The following is a 25445-nucleotide window of genomic DNA, read 5'->3' on the forward strand; positions in this document are numbered from 1 at the left end:
CCGCCATTTCAAGGGCCCACATGGCCTGATTTCTACTGCGTCACACAGGCCTAGGCCTTGCATTGCCACTCATACAAGCCATTCAATGCATAGCGAATCGTGTAATGTGCAAGCTGTTGGAACGAACCTGAGGGTTGCTTGACTCAGTGCTCCATGTTGTCCTTTCTAGGCACCGTCCGCTGGGACTTGCGAGGAGAAGGATGAATCCTCCCGTGTACCGACCGCTGGTGGACCTGTCGACAATGGAAGAACGACATATTATACTTCGATACCGACTTGACAGAGCAACTATACATGAACTGTGTGCCCAGCTGGAGCCAGACCTGATGTCCCCCATCCGCCAACCCACAGGGATTCCCCCTCTGGTGCAGGTGCTGTCAGTACTCCATTTTTTGGCAAGTGGGTCTTTTCAGACAACAGTGGCCATGTCATCAGGGATGTCTCAGCCTATGTTTTCTAAGGTTTTGTCCAGAGTGTTGTCTGCCCTGATGAAATACATGCAGAGATACATTGTTTTCCCTGAGGAGGGTGATTTGGCCACTGTGAAGGGTGATTTCTATGCCCTTGGACATATCCCCAACATCATTGGTGCCATTGATGGGACCCATGTGGCTTTAGTACCCCCAAAAGACAATGAGCAGGTGTACAGAAATAGAAAAAGTTACCATTCGATGAATGTCCAGGTGGTCTGTTTGGCTGACCAGTACATCTCCCATCTAAATGCCAAGTTCCCTGGGTCAGTGCATGACGCGTATGTCATGCGAAATAGCAGCATCCCTTATGTGATGGAACAGCTACAGAGACACCGTGTGTGGCTAATAGGTGACTCTGGTTACCCCAACCTGCCTTGGCTATTGACCCCAGTGAGGAATCCCCGGACCAGGGCAGAGGAACGGTACAATGAGGCACATGGGCGAACTAGGAGGATTATAGAACGGACCCTCGGGGTCCTGAAGGCCAGGTTTAGGTGCCTGCATATGACAGGGGGATCCCTCATGTACTCACCAAAGAAGGTGTGTCATATCATCGTGGCCTGCTGTATGCTTCACAACCTGGCTTTGCGACGCCAGGTGCCTTTCCTGCAGGAGGATGGTCCAGATGGTGGTGTTGTAGCAGCTGTGGAGCCTGTGGAGAGTGAAGAGGAGGAAGACGACGGGGACGACACGGACAACAGGGACACAGTTATACAACAGTATTTTCAGTAGCACCCAGGTAAGAATCACCCACGCCATTTTACATTTACTTCTGGCCTCCTGCATCTCTACTTTCTGTGTTTCCCCCCAGTTCCTTTTCACTGATTTTTGACTTTCCCTTCCCTTTTCAGAGCTGTATGACCCACAGCGTGACTTCTGCTTTGTTTGCCCATGGACTAATGCTTATTGACACTGGTATGTTGTCATCACAATGTAAATGAACATTATTGCACCGTTATGTGTATTACATTTGTAAAGAATACAAGCAGACTCCTGACATTTGAAGTGCAATTGGTGATTTATTTTAAGTGCTGCGTATAGGTCCGTGATAGTAAAACGGTGATGGGTGGGGGTGGAGTAATGTCCATGGCAGAGTCCAGTTCTCAGTAGCACAGGTGCAATGTCCATATGCCTGTGGAAGGATGGAGCAGGGGCAGTTCAAGGTTGGACAGGGTGACAATGTGGGACAGTGGGATGACATCAGGGGGTATCTTAGGCTGGCGGGGGTCTTGGCATCCTACTCTGTCTTCTTGTGTGATCTCAGGTTCCGCTTGCGGGGTGGTTGATCTTCAGCAGGAGGTGGGGTTCTGGTGGCCTGTCGTGGTGTGGGGGCCTCCTGTCCACTTGCGCCGGCGGAGGTGGTAGGCTGTTCGTCGTCCGGGCTGGTGACAGGGGCCCTTTGGGGTGCCACATGGTCCCGCAATGTGGTGACTATCTGGTTGAGGGCCAGGACGATGGTCCCCATTGCGGTACCGATGTGCCGGAGTTCGTCTCTGAACCCCATGTACGTTCCTCCTGCTGTGCCTGGATCTCCTGGAACCTGGCCAGTACCGTCGCCATCGTCTCCTGGGAGCGGTGGTATGCTCCAATGATGGTGGTGAGGGCCTCTTGGAGAGTGGGTTCCCTGGGCCGGTCAACCCCCTCTCGCACAGCAGCCCTCCCAGTTGCCCTGTTTCCCCGGGCCTCTGTCCCCTGGACGGTGTGCCCACTACCACTGCCCCCAGGTCCCTGTTGTTGTTGGGGTGGTGGGTCAGCCTGGGTGCCCTGTAGTGGCAGACACACCGCTGATTGACGCGTCCTGGAGACAGAGGCATGGGCCCGCTGGGTGGGAGCTGTGCTGGTATTCCCAGAGAGGGTTGGGTCTGCTGCGGCCTGTGTCTGTGTGTGGGGAACCGACTGTCCAGAGGTCCCCGATGGTCCGGGCTTGTCATCAGGTTCCAGGTCGACAGAGCTGCTGTCATCACTGGGGGCCTGTTCTGGGGGCGGGATGGACAAATCTGGACCCTCCTGGCCGGTGTGTTTGCGTTCGGGCCCTGCAGGGGTAAAAGAGTATGGTTATTGCTTCTGTGTGTGCCATGGTGTGCGATTTGTGGGTGTCCTTGTCCCCCAGTGCTGGCATTCCCTTGTGGGAGGAGTTGTGAGGGTGGTTTGGGGGGGGGTTGGGTATGTGCAGTGGTCATGCTTGGGTGATGGGTGTCCATGGTTTGTGTTGGCATTCAGGGATTGGTGTTGTGTTGGGTGGGTTGTGCTGGTGAGACATTGGCAGGGAGGAAGTGTGCTGGGGGGTTGGGGGTGAGGGTGGGGGTGCGGGTTGGCATGCTGGTGGTTGGGGGGGGTGAAGTATTTGGGATTAGACTTACCAGAGTCCATTCCTCCGCCTACTCCAACGAGGCCCGCAGGATGCAGGATGTTCAAGATCTCTTGCTCCCATGATGTGAATTCGGGTGGAGTGGGTGGGGGTCCGCCGCCAGTCTTCTGCACAGCGATGTTGTGTCTTGACACCATCGACCACACCTTCCCCCGTAGGTCGTTCCAGCGCTTTCGGATGTCTTCCCGGTTTCTGGGATGCTGTCCCACAGCGTTGACCCTGTCGACGATCCTTTGCCATAGCTCCGCCTTCCTGGCTATTGTGGTGTGCTGCACCTGTGTGCCGAATAGCTGGGGCTCTACCCTGATTATTTCCTCCACCATGACCCTGAGTTCTTGGTCCGAGAACCTGGGGTGTCTTTGGGGTGCCATGGAGTGGTGTGGAGTGGTGTTTGTGGTGATGAGTGTGGTGTGTGTGGTGGTGTGTGGTGTTTTGTGCGTGGATGTAGTGTGGGTGATGATGTTGTGTTCCTCTGTGTGTTGGGGTTTGCGATAGCTGTGCTCTCTCTCTCTCTCTCTCTCTCGCCATCTCTCTGAATTTCTAGTAGTGGGGGTTTGTGGGTGATGTGGGTGTGTGTTTTATAGTTGATTGGATGTGTGGGTGTGGTGTGTGTATGTGTATCAGGTGTGTGTATTTCGAATTGTCCAATGTGGCTGTGTTTTGTAAAGGTGTGTGTATTTTGACCGCGGCGGTGTGTACCGCCAATGGAATACCGCGGTTGAAAGACTGCCGCGTGGATTCGTGGGTCGTAATGGCATGGGCGTGTTGGCGTGACGGTGGAGGTTTGGTCATCTCCAGTTTATCGCTGACCGCTGATGAGGCGGCCTTCCGTGGATGTCGGGTTTTTGGCGGTTTGGAAGTTGTGGGTCAGAATGACCGTGGCGGTTTGCCGCGGCCGCAGCGGTAGAATGGCGGACTTCTGACCGGCGGTAAGAGCCTTTTACCGCCGAGGTCAGAATGACCCCCTCTGTCTAGGAATTTGAAACAAAAGAGAAATTGGCTGTCCTCATGTAGGGGCACAGAAAAGAATGCTTGTGATAAGTCGATGACTGAGAACCATTCAGCATCACAGGGAACTTGAAACATTATCACAGCTGGATTCGGTACTACGGGACAACATTTTATTATTATGTCATTTATTTTCCTCAAATTCTGAACAATTCGGACCTTTCCGCTTGGTTTTATAAGCCCCATGATTGGCGAATTACATGGACTGCTTAACACTTCTTTCAGTACTCCGTGTTTTACAAACTCATCAATGAGTTGGGCGACTTTCATGAGGGTGTCTTGTGAAATATGGTACTGTGGGGTCTGGAGAAAAATCACATTGGGTTTTACAGTCACTCTCACTGGTTCCACTCCTTTCACCAATCCCACCTCTTTCCCTGTCATATCCCACACTTCTTTTCCGACTGTTTCCTGTAACTCAGCAGGAATATCTGCTTCAGTAATCATCGGATAAAGGGTAATCAGGGGATACTCTTCATCGAAAGTTTCCACCTCATCCCCTCCTTCACTGTCCTCTTCTTCCCCATCGCTGCTCGTCTGAATTTTAATTCCATCGTTTGAACACATAATTGAACATCCCAATTTGCACAATAGGTCTCTCCCTAACAGTGATATTGGGCTTGAGTCACACACCACAAATTTATGTGACCCTTGATAGTTGCCAATTCTGACTTGTACTGGGTCTGTGATTGGGTTTGTCAGGTACCCATTTGCTACTCCCACTACTTGAACTGTTCTCCCTGAAAGTGGCAAATTTGGTACTTCAATGCTCCTGACAGTGGAACGTGTAGCTCCTGTGTCAACCAGGAATGAAACGCGATGACCCATAACTCTTCCCTCCACATACGGACCCTTTTGATCAACTTCCAAAGATGCTGCAAGCATACAACTTCCCCCCTCATCTGAACTTTAATTCTCCCATACATCGTTTATTCCATTCTCACTGTGTAATGGGAACTGGTGTACTGTGTCATTTTGATTCATTCCTTGACCCGTGACCTGTTTAGGAAGCATTGCTTGCTGCTGATTCATTGGTGCTAAGAGTATTTGCATTTGCTGATTAGGTACCATAGGAAACTGCTGTTGCATTGGCTGTAATTGTGCCATTTGCACACGGGCATTTGCATCTGTTGCGGTTGCATGGGTTGTAAACCCTGCAGCTGGTTTATATTGTTTTGGAAATTTGGATTTGGACCTCTCAGTTTTGGTCCTCTCATAGTCTGGAATGCATTGACATCATTGTTTTGCTGACCTACACCTTCCTGCACCATCATTGGGCACTCCCGTTTCCAATGCCCGACAATTCCGCACGTGTGACATGGCATCACCTTCTTCATCGCCTGTATACCATTTGGAATCATAACGGTATTCAAATCGGGAGCATTATTCACAAAACCTCCTCGGCCTCTGCCTCTCATCTGCGGCTGAAACATAGTGTTTCCCTGTTGCTGTTGCTGCGGCATCTGTTGTTGGAAACCTTGTAAACCTTGCAAACCTGTCTGAGCTGCTCTAAGCTGCATCACCATCACCTTTTCCTTCAATCTTTTCTGCTTTGTCTCAATCTCATCACTGCAGTATTTTGCATAATTCAACACTTCATCGATCGACTTTGACTGCCAACAAATCAAATGCGTTTTAATCATCTGGCTGATTTCGGGTCTCAACCCTTCCACAAACCTGAACACAAAGTGGAGCATGTCCTTTGCCTCAATCGTTTCCGTGCCACTGTAATTTGTAAACGCTTTCAGCAACCTCTCATAATACGCATGCATAGATTCTTTAACCTCTTGGGCAGTCCTGTCAATCCTCTGCCAATCCAAATTTTTCGACGCAACCTTGGTTTTCAAGTGCTCGATCACCTTGTGGTACAAACTCATTACCGTAGGTGATGGCGCACCTGTGTCCCTATCTCTCTCTGGTTCACTCGTTGGCCAACCTACAGCCCTTTTACAATCTTCCCACAAATCTGCCGGAACCACAATTTCAAATAAAGCATTCAGGTCTTCCCAGAGACATTTCGCGAGTTTCACAAATCTATCTGTTTGTTGATACCATTCAATCGGCTTCTCTCTCAATTTGGGAAAGTCATCCGTAAAGGATTGAATATCGCACCTGTGCCATGGTACATGTACAACTTTTCCCCCTGCTGTCTCTCTCATTGGTAACATAGTTATCAGATCGTCATTCTGTTGTTTTTTCTCATTCCGCTCTGGAGTATTTTCTTTCTTTTTGTCCTTTTTCTTAACCCACCTGCTTTCCCATTTGTCTAAACATCTCCAGACCTGTGCACTCTGCAGTATCTCTTTAAGGTGTGTCTTCATTCCTGCAGATCTCATGTGTTCGAAGTCTTTTGTCTCGAAATCTAACCTGTAACTTCTGCTCAGGTGTTTAGTCTTACTTATATCGATCTTGTTTCTGTCTGCAATTTCTTGTAACTTCTTATGTATGCTGCTTACTTCTTTTGTAATCCTAGGGCACATGTATCTTAGTTCTTCCTCTGTGTATGATTCTAATCTGTTCAAACCCATTGTTCCCTCTACCAGTTCATCTGCCTCCATACCCAACCTTATTTTATTCAGGTATTCTTCTCCCTTCCCGCTGGATGTACTCTGTGGGGAGTTCAGGCTGTTGAACCATTGTGTTAGCTGTTGCGCGTTCAGTCCCATCAGTGTAGCAGTTACATCAACTGCTACTGATGGTTTCTGTAATGTTTCAGTCTGTGAGGTTAACGGTACTAATAGTGGTGGATGTGACCTTACCACGGTCGACGGAGCACAAATTGGAATTGGACTGAATTCTGACAAGGACCTAGATCCATTTGGCAGTGCCGCTATTGGAGTTGTTTCTGGAGTGGTCTCTATGCATCTTCTCCCTGTCCCACTCTGTGTCATTACTACCCCTTGTTCACATACGTTTGGGTCTCCTTGCATGTACAGTGGTACTGGTGGACCTACAGTAATAGGTAGAGATATCGCGTCTGGATTCTGTCTGTTCCCCGAATTCTGTGGCATGTTAATCCCCACATTGTGGGTTATCATTGCTGGCATACCTAACTGACTTTCTATTACTCGAGTATACTTCGGCCCTTCTTCTGCCTGCTTTTGAGGCATCAAAAACTGTGTTGATTCTGCTTGAATCAATGTCGGTCTTTGATAACTCTGTCCTTCCTGCACCGTTGAATCAGAAGTCGTTCCCATGTTATGCTCATCACAGCAGTGCCTTTGAACCTGGGGCTGATAATTATCAGCAGGTTTCAACGTAGGCACGTCTGGGTATATCCTCCGAACCTGTGGTATTTGTGGTGAGAAAGGCATCTTGGAACTGCTCGGCCTCTGAGATATTCTCAAATTTGGTGTTACATTACCCTGTATTGGTTCTGGAGGGGCAGTACTAATGCTTGAGCCTTTTTCGCTTTCCACATATGGTGGTGGGCGATCATTCAGCAATTGTATAATGAACTCCTCATCGTCTGACTCATCTCCCCTTTTCGAGTTTCTATTGTTCTCTCTATCTCTGGACTGACTCCTGTTTGTCTTATAGGTAGCTTTCCTTCCTTCCATCTCCGCTTCATCGGTAATTGATGGAAACAATTTAATCCCCTGCAATACGTCTGATCTCCAAACCTTTTGTGTGCTGTCCCATCTAGCATCCGCTAGTGTCTTTTCTACTTTCCTTATTCTGGTCTCGAACTTCTTTTGTTGTTGGTTTCTAGCTATTAGCTCCCAAATTGCTAGTGCCTCCAACTGTGCTGGTGTTGGAGGTACTTTCATGTCGTATAGCGCAAATCTCAGATTTTCTAAAACCCTTAGATTAAACGACCCGTGGATAGGGAACTCTACACTTCCATGTTTCTCCGTTAACTTGCACCATTGTTTTAACCATAGACATGGTGCTACACCCTTTTCTTCAATGACAATGTAAGCTGGAGTACTCTCAGGCGGTGTTTCTTCTCCTACATTTGCTTTAATATAAACATCTCCCCTCATGGCACTCTTAAATGCTTTGAAAAATTTCATCTTTCCGTCTTTTATTTTCTTAAAATGTGTAATCAATAAGCGACTTTAATTCCCGGAATACTCTTCGCTTGCCTTTCCCCTACCAGTTGCGCTTTGCGGACTGTGTCCAATCCGTGTGCGACCCTTCTCTCCAATCGACCTATCCCAGCGTGGCTCCTAGTGACGTCACACTCACACACTGTGGCTGACAAAGTCCTGCGGCTTGTCTTCTTTCACTCGTCTTCACTCACAAACTAATTTCTGCAATATAACGCGAGCACTAACCAAAAGAATAAAACAAATCTGTTGGTTTACTACAGGAAGGGTAATACAATCGCTTCAGAAACCTTAGGGATTTTTCACTAGCCTCAGCAGTTATTCCATCTTTCTCGGTTTCCCACTTTCGCAAGCAAAATTTGACCCGCAAACTTTACTCTCAACTGATCAATGAACTATTCTAGTGCACTTTAGAATTCGTCAAATCTCAAAGTCGAAGTTTTTCTTTCACTCCGCAACATTCATACCGACTTGTTGACCACGCCCGATCAACCTATTAAACCGACCAGATTACAACATTAAACAAGTGTCTCATACACTTTTCAACATACTCCGGAGTCTCTTGACCTCGCAGGGCCCGTCTCAACATCAACAACCACGTGGACAATTTTTCTGCACAAAGCGCTACACACACGTGAAGTTCGACGACTTCCCTACTCTCATACTTTTAGAGTCTAATATCTTTTACCCCCCTAAAATCCTCATAAACTTCTCAATTAATCTGCGGCAATAAGCTGTGCAAGCGCAAAACCCTAACTTCACTCATACCATCACTAGAAACGCCGAAAACATTCTCACACCTCCATGTCCTCGATCCGCAAGCTCCGAGATCCCGGGAAAGTCATTGGGGACTTAGGGCATCATCATCCCTCCAACTTGTTTTATCAAAGAAAATTCTAACTTGACTCTGTCTATTGTTCGGATGGGGTCCCAAAGGGCTAAACCATCAATCTCTGCTACCATCTACTGATAACGCGTCCAGCCCTTATAAATTACCTGTACCTGGACACGTTGGAGGTCGGTGGATCTTTTAACCGAGTCGGGCTCTCCTCATCCTAGAATAGTCGGGTCACTCAGATCAATAATCAATAACTATTATAATCGACAATCAATACCCAATTAATAGATCAAAATAACACATCAGAAATCAATAACAGTTGGTATTTCGGCGCACCATGACCTTTCAGTCATGAATAACCACACCAGTTTATTAAAAGTTAGTGAATTTATTTCCCTATATTAACAAAGCTAGCACGATGTATACAAGTCTCAAAACCAAATGATATATGTAGATGAACATTGCAAGCTGTCCATAGCGGCGGAAGAAACGCAATCTACGCAAAATCTGGATAATAATACACTCAGTTATCGCAATACAAATCACTAATATAACTAACTGTATTTGACTAATTTCATACATTGGTCAGCATAACAAGATTTCAAATCAACATGGTGCATCAAATGAATCCCTCGACTAACCTCTAATTAGCATTGGCATGTGGGACTTCATGCAAAACGAATTTAGTCAACACAAATTTGGAAAACTTCTAGCTAGGACCCTATCAAAATAGCAGTTGGTACCTAAAAGGGAAAACACAATGCATAATACATTTGTCCTTTCATATTTACCAAATACAATCAGCATTAAAGAAAGTCTTCGTCCCTCAGGTACCGGTTCGATCAGCATGGGGCAGATTTCAAAGGGGCAAAGTTAAGGGCAAGCTTCCTTGCAACGGCAAGGAAAATGGGGTAAAGTTACTTCATGGGCAAGACGGGGCAAATCAAAGTTAAAGTCTCTAGGGTGAGAATTCTTAAAGTCTCTTTCTCTCAGATAGAGAAAAGAACATCAGGGTGTCGTCCAAAATGGAGTATGGCATCTGGCTTCAAATTGGCATCAAGAAAAAATGGCTGACTTCTCTTTGTCCAGTGGGTTTAAGTAAGAAACATTCCAAATTCTGCAGGGTCTTCCATTGGAGGGTTCATAGGTTGGCTTCAAATTGTCCAATGAAAATTGTCTTTTACTAGCACTCATTTGTGCATACACTGTCCTTGGAGCCTTGGAACACAAGTTGTAACATGGTTTGCCAATTATTTTACTATCTGTACCTTCATTGTCCGCACCTGCAGACTGGCCCTGTATCAAAGGGGATGAAACCGGCCTAGTACGAAACCTTGGAGATAAGTGTATTAGTCATCTCTGCTGGAAAAAAATACAACTTCAAGCAAGAATATATGTTTCATTAGTTCAAGGAAAAAGCCACGCAGTTAGAATTTAAGACCAGGCAACTAGGCCAAAGCCTCTACTAAATTTAAGCTAAGCAAAACAGTTTCAAACGAGAAATCATGGCATACATTTGCAATTATGACGGATTACTACATTTTCAATACTTCATGATTAATAAAGCTCGTTTACAATGATGGCGAACTACCCCGAGGGCACAATTTCCCTCGTACATTATTTTCTTTTACTAAAATCACACTACATTATATGCTTTTGATTACATTATATGTATGAATATATGTTGGACCCTCTTTTTCTGCGTCATCACCCTCTAAAATGCTTTGTGTTTTTTGGTTTTGTCTACTTTTCAATAGTCCCCAGTGGCAAGAGGTAAGCAATGGTAATGTGTTCTACTGGCTTCAGCTGAACAAAATTTAAATGTACTCTTTACTCAACCTTCCTCTGTAACATAATGCCCTGATTTCGTTTCTCCTACTACTGTTTTGCTGTTGATAGCCAAACCTTCTTCTCAGTTTCCTCCATAGCTGACTCTCCTTCACCCATTTGGCTATTCCCCAAGAGCCATGTCCCACTAACTGTTCATGCAACAGTTTTCCTCTAAATATGAGCTACCAATTCAGTATGCACGTTCAATAATAGTCCTCCTGTGCATACTGCAGGCATAGTCTGCTTTGTGTATATCCACAAAAGTATCACTTCCAGCACCAATAAATGTGTCTGATGCAACTGTAAAATTAGCATAAATGCCTGACACACATATAATGTCAGACACAAATTATATCTCTGTCACTAATACTTACTTTAACAGCATAATTCTAAAGTGTTCCTCAATTCTGTAAGCTTTGACGTTCTGTTACAACAGTAATGGTGTTACTATTTCCCAATTTACACAACTCTTTTTATTGGTTTCGGAAGAAGTGCAGTCTGGTTGGATCCACCAAAATTTGAATTGTGACCTAACAAGTTACTCACAGACCTGTGTACTGGATGCATAATTCCAGTGAGCAATCTTAATGATCATTACCTAAGATGATATATCCTGCCTCTACTAAGGCTGATTAGATATGGGATCTTTTTTGTGAACTATGCTGATGATACTCAGCTTATTGTATCCTATGACAAAAACAATTCAGATGCGGTAAAGAACTTCCAGTGTTGCATATGAGAAATGGCTAATTGGCTAAAGAATAACTACCTAAAATTTAATGAAGGCAAAATTGAGTTTTTATGCTGCTCTGCGGCAAATCACCCTAGAGCACTTCCCTGGAACTACTGGCTATGGGCAAACACAGAGAATGTGCACTCATCACAAGTAGTATGGAATCTGGTTACTTATATGGATGAAACGCTTTCCCTAGAAATGCATATTAACAAGACAGCAGCTACCTGTTTTGTTCTACTGAGAAACCTGAGGAAAATTGTACCATTATTGCCACAGCCAGCACGTAAATTGACAGTACAAAGCACAATCCTTAGTAGATTAGACTGCTGTAATGCATTGCTGCTCAGAGTACCAGAGTACCTAATTAATAGACTTCATAGGGTACAAAAACGTGCAGCAAAATTGGCCTTGAATAAAATAAAAAGGATTCTTCATCAGCAGCCTTGAGAGCTTTACATTGGCTGCCAGTGAAGGAACACATCATATTTGTCTCTCTTTATAGTACACAAAGCTATAAATGGCACTGGACCAATACTGCTGGAAAATAAATGTAGTTACTGCTACAGCAAGTCTGAGCCACATAAAAAAAATTCAAGAAAGTCAGGGCAGGAGGCAGGTAGTTCAAGATTAAAGCAGCCCAGTTATAGAACAACTTACCTGCTGAACTTAGAGCCAATAGAAACCTGGTCAGTTTTAGGAAAAATGTAAAAACATGGCTTTTTCCTGAAGAAGGACCAAAATTGAAGGGGTGGCCTTTAGAATGTATCCGGAGGGGACGGGGTAATGGAATTCTTCAGGTGAGTTTTGCGGTAGCACCATCAATCAATCAATTATTCAGTTTTTGTAAAGCAATTCTACTCACCCGTGAGGGTCTCAAGGGGCTAGGGGGAGGGGAGGAGCCTCATCTGAAAAAATATAAAGTACACTGTTCCAAAGGAGTGAGAGAAGACTAAAGGATACCTTAGAGGGGGTCCTAAATTTTAGGAGCAAGGTACCTCACACATCCCAGGGGATGTCATGCTTCATCATCGGAGCTGCTCCTCGTCAGACCGGCGGTGCAATGTCTGACGGGCACCACCCCAAAAGGGAGGGCTCTTTGCCGGAGATCTTTTTATAGTGGTGAAGCCGTGACCCCAAATGTGGGAAAATATATTGAAGGAGATAAAAAAAAAACGGGTAATTAAAATTGGCTCACTAGATCAGCACAGGGTAACTGCTTTATTAGCCCAATGCAAAGAAAAAGGGGCCAAGGTTAAAAAGTGGTCACAGGAGTGAAACCGAAATAATGTTCAGTCACTCTGTATCAAACTAGTCAAAGAAAGGGTGGGGGAACCATCCCTATCTAGGGTCAACATGTTTCGCATCCTGGTGGTCCATAAGGATCCAGTGATGCTTCATCAGGACCAATAGACAGCTATGAGTATCTCCTAGATAAGAAAAGAGGGAGGTCTGGAAATATATTGAGAGATTATCATAAAGGTATCCAGTCACTCACATCAAAAGGGAGAAGATTTTTCTTAACCGTCGCCCTGAAAAAATAAAGGTACACAAGTTATTCAAAGCAGACACTGAATAATGTCAAGGGAGGGAAAGGTGATGGTGGGTCACCGTGCTGTATAGTGCTGGTGAACAAAAGTGCGAAATGAGATCTATATGATTACAAGTCGTATTCAACTTACCAACCCAATTAGGGAAAAGCGCTTCATAGGGCCACACAGACCTTTGGTCGAGCGCAAAAGGAACCTGCAGGGAAAGTGCACGACAGAACAAAGAATATTTATATATATAACGGTTGGTTGTAGCAGGGGTACATAGATCATGAGGGTATAGGCAAATGGTTGCAACCTATATGTTAAGGTTCACATAATACATTGAGGGAAAAGCAACTTGCTACCCTTAAGTAAAAAATGGCCAGGAGTTGTAGTAGTAAAAAGTAAAAACAACCCATCTGCGATGGCAGTCATATTATTCTAATTAGGCAATACATGGGATCAGTATAAATGGAACTGAACGTCCGTCAGCTCATCGGACGTACTGGTTATGTAAAGAGAGGACATAGGCACAAAATAACACACGGGCATCCTATTAGCCCTAAACGGCATAATTAAATAAAGAAAAAACCTATATAAACTGCCGTACCGTATGGAGAAAAAAGCGAGTGAACAAACCCCAGTCTGAAAGTAGTAAAAACGGGTTGGTTAGAGATCAAAGACCTAAGTCGCTTACTTGGTATTGCCGCCGCCGTAGCAGGTACATCTACCCGGGTCCGTGTTCCCTGGAAAGTAAAGGGAATCACGGATGCGCCGGTAATAAACAGTGTAACCCGGAACTAGGAAGTCACCGGGGCGCATGCGTGCTGGCTAGAGGTGTGTAGAAAGAAAGGAAGGACTCGTAAGTTCAGAGTCCTGGATAATGATAATAGAAATAAACAAAGGACTCACAAGGCCTCATCTGAAAAGCCACGTCTTGAGGTTCTTCCTGAAGATGGTGCGCGATGGGCTTTATCTGAGGTGCAGGGGGAGTTTGTTCCAGCTCTTTGCTGCGATGTAGGTGAAGGATCGTCCTCCAGCAGTGGTTTTGCGGATGCAAGGGATGGTGGCCAGGGCCATCTGGGCAGAGTGGAGGGATCTGGTGGGGGTGTGGAAAGAGACACGGTGGTTCATGTAGGCTGGTCCTGTGTTGTGTATGACCTTGTATGTGTAGGTGAGTAGCTTGAAGGTGATTCATTTCTCGACTGGGAGCCAGTGAAGGGCTCTTAGGTGTTGGGAGATGTGTTCTCCCGTGGGAGGTCCAGGATAAGTCTGGCGGCAGCGTTCTGGATGAGTTGTAGTTTTTTGATGTTTCTAGTTGAGGTGCCAGCATACAGGGCGTTGCCATAGTCAAGCTTGCTTGTGACTAAGGCGTGGGTAACTCTCCTGCCACAGTCTGCTGGGATCCATCTGAAGATCTGCAGAAGTTTGTGGTGTGTGCCACAGGAGGCAGCAACTGAGTTTTCATGGTGGGTCATAGATAGGGAGTAGTTAAGGATGATGCCTAGGTCATGGGTGTGCTCAGTCGGTGCAGGGGGGGGGGGCACTGAGGGATGTGGGCCACCAGGAGTCCTCCCAAGCTGACGTGGCATTTCTGAAGATGATGAGCTCAGTCTTGTCGGAGTTGAGCTTATGGCAGCTTTTTCTCATCCGGGTGGCGACGGCTTCCATCCTGAGTGGAAGTTCCTTTTGACCGTGTCTGGGTCTTCGGTGAGGGAAATGATGAGTTGTGTGTCATCGGCATATGACATGATGTTCATACCACGGCTTCTGACGATGGCTGCGAGAGGGGCCATGTATACATTGAACAGTGTGGGACTCAATGAGGATACTTGGGGGACTCCACAGTTGACTCCTGTGGGTCTGGAATTTGTAGGGTGGGAGTCTGACCCTCTGCATCTTCCCAGAGAGGAAGGAGTGGATCTATTCCAGGGCTCTTCTGCTGATTCCTATGTTGTGGAATCTGGTGCATAGAGTGCTGTGGGAGACCGTGTCAAAGGCTGCTGAGAGATCAAGGATTATGAGCGCTGCGGTGTGGCCACGGTTTAGGAGTAATTGAATGTCATCGGTGGCTGCCAGGAGAGCTGTCTCCGTACAGTGTTTGCTGCGGAAGCTGGACTGGGAGCTGTCCAGGGAGTTATTGGCCTCAATGAAATTCCCTAGTTGTGCGTTGATTGCTTTCTCCAGTACTTTGGCGGGGTAGGGTAGCAGCGAGATGGGCCAGAAATTCATTAGTTATGATGGGTTGGCTGAAGGTTTCTTAAGGAGAGGGTGTATTTAGCACGTTTCCAGCCCCTGGGGAAGGAGCCAGTGCCGATGGAGCAGTTGATTGTGTTCTGGAACTCAGGAGTGATGGATGTGCTGACTCTGATGTATATGTGGTGTGGGCAGGGCTCCGTGGGGGTTCTGGAGTGGGTGTTGTTCATGATGCTGACTGTTTCCTCTGTGGTGAGTGTGGACCAGCTGTGGATGGTCTGGGTGGGTTTTGGGGTGGTGGGTCAGTCACAGGTTCCGGTGCCAGGATTTTCCAGGAGGAAGCTGTTCTAGATGTCCTGGATCTTGCAGTGGAAAAAGGTAGCAAGTTTGTCGCAGAGGTCCTGTGACGGGTGGATGCTGGTGGCTTCAGAGGGGGGATCTATGAACTGGTTGACGACTGAAAAGAGTTCCTGAGAGTTGTGTGTGGAGGTGTTGATGCGCTCCCAGAATGAGTCCTTCCTTGTGTTCTTGACTTGTCAGAGGTGGGCGGCGGTTGCGAATCTGAATGAGGCGAGTTCTTCGCTGCTTTGGCTTTTCCTCCATTTTTTCTCTAAACGTCTACGGGTACACTTTGATTCGCAGCGGGCACAGCTGCGATCGGGGGCCAGGAAACACTTTCAGAAGGCCTCGTAAGAAAGGGGAGACTCTCCCCTTTCTTACGAGGCCTTCTGAAAGTGTTTCCTGGCCCCCGATCGCAGCTGTGCCCGCTGCGAATCAAAGGGCGGCCCCCTCGGAAAACGGGCCGCCCCACCCGGGCATATTTTTTATTAAAAAAAAAGGTAGGTGCCCCCCCCAGGGGAATTTTTTTTTTTTCCCCAAAAAATAAAATAAAAAAATTAAAAACTTAAAATAAAATGACAGGGGGTCGTCCGTGGGCAGGGTGACCCCCTGTGGGGGCAATATTTTTTTTTATAGATGTTGTAGGGTTTCCCTGGGGGCCATTTTGGCCCCCACGGAAACCATACAACAACTAAAAAAAATAGATGTATATATAGATCTATATATATATATATATCTAGATAGATATATCTATGTACATTGATATATATCTATAGATATATCTATGTAGATATATATATATATATATATATATATAGAGGTAGATCTATATATATCAATCAAAGATTTATTAAGCGCGCTACTCACCCGTGAGGGTCTCAAGGCACTTGAGGGGGGGATGGGGGGAGGGAAAGGGGCTGGGAGGTTCACTGTTCGAAAAGCCAGGTTTTGAGGTCCTTCCTGAAAAGAAGTAGGTTTTGGGTCTTGTGAAGGTGGGTTGTGAGGGCGTTCCAGGTTTTGGGTGCAAGGTAGGAGAAGGATCTGCCCCCGGTGGTGGTGTGTTTGATGCGGGGGACAGAGGCGAGAGAGAGGTCAGCTGAGCGGACGTTTCGTGTGGGGGTGTGGAAGGTGACTCTCGTTGAGGTAGGCAGGGCCTGTGTTGTGGAGTGATTTGTGTGCGAGGATGAGGATCTTGAAGGTGATCTTTTTGTCAGTGGGGAGCCAATGGAGGGATTTGAGGTGTGGAGAGATGTGTTCGTGTCGGGGGAGGTCGAGGATGAGTCGTGCTGCTGAGTTCTGGATGCGCGTAGTTTGCGCTTGAGTTTTAGAGTGGTGCCGGCGTAGAGGGCGTTTCCGTAATCAAGCCTGCTGCTGATGAGTGCGTGAGTGACAGTTTTTTTGGTCTCTGTGGGGATCCATTTGAATGTTTTTCAGTATACGGAGTGTGTTGAAGCATGAGGAGGTGAGAGCGTTGATTTGTTGGGTCATCGAGAGGGAGGAGTCTAGGATGATGCTGAGGTTGCGTGCGTGGTTGGCGGGGGTGGGTGCAGGGCCTAGCGTGGTGGGCCACCATGAGGGGTCCCAGGTGTTTTTGTGTGGGCCAAAGAGGATTATTTCGGTTTTGCTTGAGTTGAGTTTCAGGTGGTTGGCTGTCATATATATATCACTTTTGTCAATATGTGTGTGGTTTTCCTGGGGGGAAAAGGGTCCGACTTGTCTAGTGGCAGTTTTAGTGCCATAAAGAAGCGCAGAAGGTTTATATGCCTACTGCAAAGAGCAAATCTGTATTTTATGTAAATAGCTGAGTACATTAGTAAAGTCAGCCATTACCTGCACTATAATACCGATGAAATGTATGTGTGGGGTGGAGGGCGGCTATGGAGAGATGAAGGGCACTTTTGCTGGGTGGTAATGAGGGAATCCGAGGAGGAGGGAGTGGGAGCACCAATAATGATTGTTGGACTGGGCGCAGGAGGTGCTAAAGACTGTGACGAATGGTATGTGACAAGGTGTTTTTTGAGTGTCTTGAAAGTACGTGCTGATTGAGGGAAGAAGCGCAGGTAAGGTGGCCATTACTGTTGCACGTATCTCACACACACCATCGATTTTGTGACTGTCTACGTAGGCTAGTGTTTTAGAGCAACAGTTTAGCCAATAGCAGAGATGGCATCTTGATGGATGACTGCTGCCTGCACTCGGGTTATAGAGGACCGCTCTGACATAGGATCAGAGACTGAGTCATCAGATACTGAGACAGCATCTGAGGGATAGGACAATGGCGCAGACTCTGGGAGTGATTTTTCAGTCAGAGGAGTCCCATTTGATAACTCCTCTTCCAGTACATTATGAGGGAGGTGATGAGGACAGTCCTGCTGTCCCTTCGCAAGCTGTTCGTGCAACTGGGTAACAGTGGGTTAGGCCAACCCAGAGAGCAGGTGAATGCGGCGGCAAGCAGAGAGAGAGAGAGAGAGAGAGAGAGAGAGAGTGCTCTCTTGGGAGCTCCCCAATTTAGTTCAGCCCCAAATTCCACCACCCAAATCATATTGTGGAGACATCAAAATTATCTATGGCAAAACAAACTGGTTTTGTAAGGCAGGCACCTGTGTTTTTGGTCCTGGATTCGGCGGCCATATAGAGAAACACACTAAACCCAAACATTTCTGGAAACTAGACATTCGGGGGAGTCCACAGAGGTGTGACTTGTGTGGATTCCCCAAAGTTTTCTTACCCAGAATACCCTGCAAATCTGAAATGTTGGAAAAAAAACTCAATTTTTCTTGCATTTCTGTCACACAAACTACAGGAATATGCTGGGATCCACAACATTCCTACCACCAGTGACTCCTCACCTGTCCTGATAAAAACACTACCCCACTTGAGTGCCTACACCTAGTGCCTGTGTCTGGAATGGATCACCCCAGGGTCAACAGCTGCCTCACGTCGCGGGCACCAGGCCTAACCACACAAGTGAGGTATCATATTTATCGGGAGACTTGGGGGAACGCTGGGTGGAAGGAAATTTGCGGCTCCTCTCAGATTCCAGAACTTTCTGTCACGAAATGTGAGGAAAACGTGTTATTTTAGCCACATTTTGAGGTTTGCAAAGGATTCTGGGTAACAGAACCTGGTCAGAGCCCCACAAGTCACCTCATCTTGGATTCCCCTGGGTTTCTAGTTTTAAAAAATGTGCTGGTTTGCTAGGTTTCCCCAGGTGCCGGCTGAGCTAGAGGCCAAAATCCACAGGTAGGCACTGTTTTCTATGAAAAAATGTGATGTGTACACGTTGTGTTTTGGGGCATTTCCTGTCGCGGGCGCCAGGCCTACCCACACAAGTGAGGTATCATTTTTATCAGGAGACTTGGGGGAACGCTGCGTGGAAGGAAATTTGTGGCTCCTCTCAGATTCCAGAACTTTCTGTCACAGAAATGTGAGGAACATGTGTTTTTTTAGCCATATTTTGAGGTTTGCAAAGGATTCTGGGTAACAGAACCTGGTCAGAGCCCCACAAGTCACCCCATCTTGGATTCCCCTATGTCTCTAGTTTTCAAAAATGCACAGGTTTGGTAGGTTTCCCTATGTGCCGGCTGAGCTAGAGGCCAAAATCTACAGGTAGGCACTTTGCAAAAAACAGCTCTGTATTTTGTCAAAAAATGGGATGTGTCCACGTTGTGTTTTGGGGCATTTCCTGTCGCGGGCGCTAGGCCTACCCACACAAGTGAGGTACCATTTTTATCGGGAGACTTGGGGGAACGCTGGGTGGAAGGAAATTTGTGGCTCCTCTCAGATTCCAGAACTTTCTGTCACCGAAATGTGAGGAAAACCTGTTTATTTAGCCACTTTTTGAGGTTTGCAAAGGATTCTGGGTAACAGAACCTGGTCAGAGCCCCACAAGTCACCCCATCTTGGATTCCCCTAGGTCTCTAGTTTTCAAAAATGCACAGGTTTGGTAGGTTTCCCTATGTGCCGGCTGAGCTAGAGGCCAAAATCTACAGGTAGGCACTTTGCAAAAAACAGCTCTGTATTTTGTCAAAAAATGGTATGTGTCCACGTTGTGTTTTGGGGCATTTCTTGTCGCAGGCACTAGGCCTACCCACACAAGTGAGGTATCATTTTTATCGGGAGACTTGGGGGAACGCTGGGTGGAAGGAAATTTGTGGCCCCTCTCAGATTCCAGAACTTTCTGTCACCGAAATGTGAGGAAAACTTGTTTTTTTAGCCACTTTTTGAGGTTTGCAAAGGATTCTGGGTAACAGAATCTGGTTAGAGCCCCACAAGTCACCCCATCTTGGATTCCCCTAGGTCTCTAGTTTTCAAAAATACACAGGTTTGGTAGGTTTCCCTATGTGCAGGCTGAGCTAGAGGCCAAAATCTACAGGTAGGCACTTTGCAAAAACAGCTCTGTATTTTGTCAAAAAATGGGATGTGTCCACGTTGTGTTTTGGGGCATTTCCTGTGGCGGGCGCTAGGCCTACCCACACAAGTGAGGTATCATTTTTATCTGGAGACTTGGGGGAATGCTGGGTGGAAGGAAATTTGTGGCTCCTCTCAGATTCCACAACTTTCTGTCACCAAAATGTGAGGAAAACTTATTTTTTTAGCCACTTTTGATGTTTGCAAAGGATTCTGGGTAACAGAACCTGGTGAGAGCCCCACGAGTCACCCCATCTTGGATTCCCCTAGGTCTCTAGTTTTAAAAAATGCACAGGTTTGGTAGGTTTCCCTATGTGCCGGCTGAGCTAGAGGCCAAAATCTACAGGTAGGCACTTTGCAAAAAACAGCTCTGTATTTTGTCAAAAAATGGGATGTGTCCACGTTGTGTTTTGGGGCATTTTCTGTCGCGGGCGCTAGGCCTACCCACACAAGTGAGGTATCATTTTTATCGGGAGGCTTGGGGGAACATAGAATAGCAAAACAAGTGTTATTGCCCCTTATCTTTCTCTACATTTTTTCCTTCCAAATATAAGAGAGTGTGTAAAAAAGACGTCTATTTGAGAAATGCCCTGCAATTCACATGCTAGTATGGGCACCTCGGAATTCAGAGATGTGCAAATAACCACTGCTCCTCAAAACCTTATCTTGATCCCATTTTGGAAATGCAAAGGTTTTCTTGATACCTCTTTTTCACTCTTCATATTTCAGCAAATGAATTGCTGTATACCCAGTATAGAATGAAAACCAACTGCAGGGTGCAGCTCATTTATTGGCTCTGGGTACCTAGGGTTCTTGATGAACCTACAAGCCCTTTATATCCCCGCTACCAGAGAGTCCAGCAGACAAAACAGTATATTGCTTTCAGAAATCTGACTTTGCAGGAAAAAGTTACAGAGTAAAACATAAAGAAAAATGGCTGTTGTTTTCAGCTCAATTTCAATATTTTTTTAATTCAGCTGTTATTTTCTGTAGGAAAACCTTGTAGGATCTACACAAATGACCCCTTGCAGAATTCAGAATTTTGTCTAGTTTTCAGAAATGTTTAGCTTTCCGGGATCCAGCATTGGTTTCACACCCATTCCTGTCACTAACTGGAAGGAGGTTGAAAGCACCAAAAATAGTAAAAATGGGGTATGTCCCAGTAAAATGCCAAATTTGTGTTGGAAAATGTGGTTTTCTGATTCAAGTCTGCCCGTTCCTGAAAGGTGGGTAGATAGTGATTTCAGCACCAGAAACCCTTTGTTGATGGCATTTTCAGGGAAAAAACCACAAGCTTCTTCGGCAGCCCTTTTTTCCAATTTTTTTGGAAAAAACGAAATTTTCACTGTATTTTGGCTATTTTCTTGGTCTCCTCCAGGGGAAGCCACAAACTCTGGGTACCATTAGAATCCCTAGGATGTTGGAAAAAAAGGACGCAAATTTGGCGTGGTTAGCTTATGTGTTCAAAACGTTATGAAGCCCTAAGCGCGAACTACCCCAAATAGCCAAAAAAGGGCTCAGCACTGGGGGGGAAAAGGCCCAGCAGCTAAGGGGTTAAACATATTTGTCTCCTGGCCAATAATAACAACAAAAACAGTATACCCTTACACGGCCTGGATAACTTCAATTCCCATGTTGAATTGGAAAGAACACCAAAAAATACCATAGGGGGGGTAACTTCTATATCAATACTTATGAATTGCTTAAGAAAACCGTTAATCCCTGACCAAAAAAGAGCTAAGTATGGACAGCTCCAAAACATGTGTACGTCATTTGCGTTTGGCTCCCCACACCGCAGGCAATTCTTTTCTAAGTTCCCCACCGCAGACAGCCTCTGGGGACACCAATAAGCCCTATGCATGGTAAACAGTTGATTTTTTTTCAGAGCAACTGGCCTAGTTACCGACCATAGCATAGAGCTTGACCTTTCCCAAATATGCACTAAATCCAAATTTGGAAAAACTTCTCCCCATTTCTTCTCGGGAAACAAAGCCACTGAGTCTGGTGCATAAAGCAATGCCTGATACCAAACAGAAACGTCTTTATGTACCAAGGTAGAGGATAATTTTACCTCCCAAGGATTATACATTCCCCCTTTCTCCTGAAGAGATGCCGCCCAGCTCGCTAGTTGTACATTCTTAAACCTTGAAAGCTTATAATCTGTTAATTCCTCCAATTCCAGCCAGGGGACCGGCTTCGCATCCTTCAAAAGTTGTCCCCACTTCATCACCCCTTTTAATACCAAAGCTATTCTGTCTAGAAGAAACTCAGGAGTGCCAGGGGAATCCCAAACCGGAGCCCTAGGACTATAGTAATTAATATGAAGAGCTTGGCGAACCAACCACCATACTCTAGCAGCATCTTTAAGAAGCTTTCCTTAGGCCTACATAGTTTCTGCCAAGCAATCCTAACACCTTTTGAGGACCAAACAAACAAACATTTTTCAGTGTTACAACCCACCTCAAGTTATAACCACAATCCTTGTAAGGGTGAACCACTAAAGTCACTAAATAAACGTGAGCTTAACCCTCCATCTGGTAGCCATGGCTCAAAATAGACAGCCTTAAATTAGAAGCAATGTGTAAAGAATGTACGCAGTACTAAAACAGTAACAAAGTGGAAATGCAAAACAACAGAAATCCCAAAACAAATTAGAAAATATAGAGTAAAATTTAGTAAACAAAATGACACAGAAATAAAAAAAAAACAATAAGGAGAAACAGAGGTATGAATTTGAAGGTTTTCAGTAAAACTAGTGGCAAGAAGCAGAAAGAACTAGTGATAGTCAATGATCGTGTTAGCCTGGGACCAAACTGAAATTTGACACTGACCACAATGGAGCGCGAGTCAGATACACCAACCAGGTTTGTTCAGGTGAAAGATCTTACCTTCTGACTTTTAGTACTCTAAATTCCAATCCACCACAGAAGTACACTACTAAAGCCCCCCAGGAACTCAGGGCAGGTACCTAGAGACTCACAGGATGTCAGACAAAGCACTTGTCACTGGTGAGCTGGCCAGTCACATGAAAAGGCCTCTTGTCATTTGTTGTGTCTCTATAGCTTTAACATGAGGTTAGCTTTGTTAGAGTGTAAAAACTACTGATTAATTGAAAGAAAAACATACTTTTAAAAGTGCAAGGCTAAAATGAAATTGAGGCCAACACTGATAATTGACACAGATATTTCGAAAATGAAAAATAAAACACTGTCTAATTAAATGTATTTTATCTTTTACTAACTGAGAGTAAGGAAGAAATAATAATTACATGTTCAGAAAATCAATAGCTTGAGCTTTATTAAATGTTCTACACTGCACATTTTACTGTGTTTTTGAAAAGGCCTATGTTAAGCTAATTCACAATTAAATGTGATGCTTAGAAGGTTTTCTGTTCTTTATGAAACATCTTGTGTGATGATCTAATGTCCAAGAGAAATGTTCTTGTGCTGTATTTGGAAACAGTCGTTTAGTTCCTGCCAGATAGTTTTCCACAGAAAACAATGGCTTTCAGTTGTTTCATGTAGTTTGAAGCATTTTATTTCTGTGACAGAAACTGGTGATGGCAGTGAAAGGAGCTGAACCAATGGAGGAGAAAAGAACACAGGAAGTGCAACATGAAGAAACGTGCTTTAGTATTAATTGATTCTGTCCAAAACCACCCTATAGTCTAACCAATGGCAAAGTATCTAGTTATTTTTTGGGACATTAATATTGTGAAGTAAGCTCAGACTTTGAGGAGACTGCTTTGTCCTTTGCTGTGATCAGTCTAATGCAGAATTCTTCCCTGCCGATTGGAATGCAGTCCTTCCTTGTTCCCGGCTGTGTTCAGATGTGTTTTATTTCTGCTAGTGAAATAATGTGCCATGTGCCACTGACAGTTCAGATGCATTAAGGCCAAATATTATTGAACTGTTCCCATATATGTCATTGTCCACTGAGGATGACCAGAAGATGTTCCACTGAAGAAGACTTAACTGACTGCTGAACCCATTAAGGAGAGGTATGACACAAAGTGCGCATTTGTCTTTCTTGCAGGTTTTCATGTTTTCCCTTTTAGAAAACCCAACCGCTGTTTTTGCTAGCGCCATGGATGGATGTTTTCCAAATGAGTTTTTGTCTTCTTTTTCTTTTTCCATGAAGTCTAACATGCTTAATCTAATTAAGTTAATGGTTAGAATGTCACATTCTGAATTTGGCTGTGGAAAATAACTGATTGTGAATAATACACCTGTGTTGACTCAATGTATTCAATCTCAACTGTGCATCTGATATTGCTGTTATTCTGTTTGGTGATTCCTGAGTGGCTAATGATTCATATTCTGTCAACGCTGAGATTCTTTAGAAGGTTTGGTCAACATGTGTTATTTATGTATCTTTAACATTTGGTTTTACATGATCTTAGCATTTTTAATATAAAGGGCAATAAATGTTTGAACTTTACTAAACTGGTGTGGTGGTTCCTGGCCAAAAAGGTGTGTTTAAATTACTGACTCTAATGTTGATTAATGATGGTATTGTTTGGTTTTATTGTTGACTTTGCTTTGTTCATAGCCAAACCCACACTTATCTGAGTCCAAAGGTTCATTTGACCTCATGAGGGTAGATGGTTGGTTACTCTTACGTTTCCCCTTATAAAATAAATTATCAAAACAAATATAAGGTAGGACGCGCTCACAGAATTTGGTAACCACAGAGGATGTTTTTGTTTCAATAAGGAGAGCTTTGGCTATGTCCGGGTAGGAGGAGATTGATTATATGTCATTTGGAAAAATATGGAGATGTGGTTTTACCAATGCTTGTATGAAATTTTGAAATTTTGAAATTTTGGAATTTTGTTTTGCCAATGCTTGTTTGGTTGGAATTTGGTTTTGCCATTGCTTGCTTGAAGATGTCCTCAGCGTTCCTAGTGTGATCTGTGATTGAGTTAGGGTTTTGTGCTTGCACTGCTTAAGCAAATCGCAGGTGAATTGTGATGTTTGTGAGAATTAGGGAGTTGGCGTACTCCAATGTAGTTTGTTGTGGAGAGAGCGTATTTCAAAGGGTGCATGTAGGGAAGTCGTCGAACTTCAATTGTGTGTTGCACTTTGTGCTCAAATATTGGCCACGTTGTTGTTAATGTACTGACCCTGCGTGGTCTAAGACTCTGGAGTATTGATACAAGTATATGAGCTACTTGGGTTTTTGTTGCAACTTGTCTGTTTGAGTAGGTCGATTGGGCGTGATTGACAAAATTCCTAGAGTGCGTGTTAAAGGGGAGTGTTAGTTTGACCAATATTGGTGATTCCTGAGTGCACACGGAGGATCTAGTATTGGTCAAGAGTAGGATCGGCTAGTCGAATTTTAGTTTCGAGTCAGAGAAAGCTGAAGTTGAATGAGTAGTTGTCAGAGCTAAATGCCGCATTTGAAAATTCCGTGAGACTTCCGAAGTGTTTGTGTCCTCGACCTATAGCAAGCAGACAAGTTGGTGTTGATTTTTTATTAGTGGTCACAACATTTTTCATTCGTTTTGTGAGATTTGAGTTTCTGGAGTACAAGCTGCAAGACTTTGGGGGTCATTCTGACCCTGGCGGTAAAATCCGCCAGGGCCAACGACCGCGGGAGCACTGCCAACAGGCTGGCGGTGCTCCCATGGGCATTCTGACTGTGGCGGTACAGCCGCGGTCAGA

At 45.2% G+C, this 25445-nt stretch overlaps 1 long non-coding RNA gene across 1 annotated transcript in view; it reads left to right on the forward strand.

The window, feature by feature from the left end:
- LOC138273967 (uncharacterized) overlaps nt 1-24195 on the forward strand; it is a 144422-nt gene extending 120227 nt beyond the window's left edge. The window contains exon 3 of the long non-coding RNA XR_011200342.1: nt 23330-24195. This is a non-coding gene — a long non-coding RNA (uncharacterized lncRNA). The remainder of the gene's footprint in view (nt 1-23329) is intronic.
- The last annotated feature ends 1250 nt before the right edge of the window (nt 24196-25445 follow it).

The sequence above is a fragment of the Pleurodeles waltl genome, chromosome 2_2 (assembly GCF_031143425.1).
Source record: "Pleurodeles waltl isolate 20211129_DDA chromosome 2_2, aPleWal1.hap1.20221129, whole genome shotgun sequence".
Taxonomy (NCBI): Eukaryota; Metazoa; Chordata; class Amphibia; order Caudata; family Salamandridae; genus Pleurodeles; species Pleurodeles waltl.